This window comes from Echinops telfairi, unplaced genomic scaffold (genome assembly GCF_000313985.2).
Source record: "Echinops telfairi isolate 266 unplaced genomic scaffold, ASM31398v2 ScPeMD7_7;HRSCAF=31, whole genome shotgun sequence".
Classification (NCBI taxonomy): Eukaryota; Metazoa; Chordata; class Mammalia; order Afrosoricida; family Tenrecidae; genus Echinops; species Echinops telfairi.
Genome location: NW_022103904.1, coordinates 28,685,057 through 28,687,144, shown reverse-complemented (window position 1 = coordinate 28,687,144; position 2,088 = coordinate 28,685,057).

Sequence of the window (2,088 nt, the reverse complement as noted above, 5' to 3'; positions counted from 1 at the left end):
GCACACGTTTGTCTTCAGCGAGATTGTGTCAGGGATGGCTGCTGTTTTAAGACAAGCCTTTATGACCCCAGACATTATTTTTATCTGACAACTATGCACCCTCTGGTTTCTTCACCACACTTTGTTATAACACCTGTATCTTCAGTGACTTCTTCATGAGGGTGAGCACCAACCAGGGCCATGTCGTAAGAGCTAAGTGTCCTAGCAAAGATTGTCAGTAAAATGGAAAAGCAAAAGTGGAGAGAAAACAAAGCATAGAATGGCTAGTTTGTAGAGCGAATTCTTGGGTGTTACATACGGCTCATGTACTTGCTACTAATCTACCACCAAAAGTTTGGACATGACAGTGTTCCCAGAAGCAACTTGGAAGAAAGACTTGGCAATTTATTTATGAAAAATAACCATTTAGAACCCCTTGAAGCATAAGGTCACTATGAGCAATGTTGGGATTCAAATAATTTAACAACTGATTGCCTACCCTAATAACCATTTTAAATGCATTTTTTTTTACATTATTATTTTTTTAAATTTTTTTTACTTTTTTAAACTTTCTTTAGATCAACTTTCTTTTTTTTTAAGGTTTTGGTATTTTTTCTTTTCTTTTTTTTATTTTTATTTTTTTTTAAATGCATTTTTAAAAAATATACTGAAAAGGAGTTCATTGTTTCATACAGTTAATACTTTATTCAGTACAATAAAAAAGATACACAAAACTAAATAATAAGAGTTTGAAAATATTAATGAAAAACATGAAATAATATCTGACCAATAAAAGTACTATTATTTAAGTTTTTTTTTTAAATAACTAAGTGTCCTTATTGGGGTTAAAATTATGTGTGAGCCAAAAATATCCTTTTATATATCTATGGTTTATGTATGTCTCCAGTTCACTTTAGAGACATCATTATCATTTTATGGCAGACATTATGAATCATTCCCCTGGGGTATAAGATCATGTCATTAATTTAGTCAATGGTATGGAATTTAAAATATTATTGAGAAAAGAATATTATACAAGTTTAGACTCGCTTTAGACCACAGCACATGAATTGTTGACTTGTACAGATTACTCGTAACCTCTTAAGTGACTGGAAACTATTTATACAAAAATTAAGGATTGATGATAGGGCAAAACTTTCAGTATCACTTATTCACAAGGACATAAACAGGCTTACCAGATTAATACATATCATAAGAAAGCAATAAATGTATTAAAATAATAAATATATAGTAGTCCTAGGCCACCATACACTGGGCACTCTCAAAGCAAGCAATCCGAACCAAAGTCCAATAGCCACCAATTCCACAACCTTGGAATAGCAGTCACCTGCTTCTTCTCACACTAGAGCATTTCAGTCTTAAATCCAAGGGAGTATGTTGGTTCCTTAAATCTGCTAAAGCCCAGTTCACATAGTGGGGTTCCCACATCAAATCTCTCTGGTATGATCTATGAAGGATGTTGTGCACCTTGAAAGGACAGAGTCTAACTGCCCCAGTAGTCTACAGCATTATGGACTGGATCATCAACTGTTGGAGTGTTTGTTCATTTGGGGTGACCGTAGCACATTGCTGTATGGCAGCAATTGAATGGTATTTCCTCGTCTTGAAAAACTGACCCAAGGTGAGGTGAGATGTACTCTGTCAAAGTCGTTTTAAAGATGTATACATAAAGTGGGTGTTATATGGTTCATGGGCACTAGGCAGCCTCTCTCCCTTTTGCTTGGGAGACCAGGTGAGAAGACTACATGACCTGAGAGCAGAAGCCTGTCTTCTTCTTAGTATTTATCCTTATAGTAGTGGGCTCATATAGTATTTGTCCTTTGGTTATTGTCCGTCTTCACGCAGCATTATGGTTTCCAGGTCCATCCATGTCATGAGTTGTGTCACTGCTTTTTAGAGATGCATAGCATTCCATTGTGTGTATGTATCTGCATTTCTTTATCCGTTTTTCTATTGATGGGCATTTTGGCTATTTCCAGCTTCTTGATATTTTGAACTGTGCTGCAATGAACATTAAAGAGTATATGTCTGTTCATGTTTCTGTCTCTTATTTCTTTGGGGTATATGGCCAGTAAAGATATTGCTGTG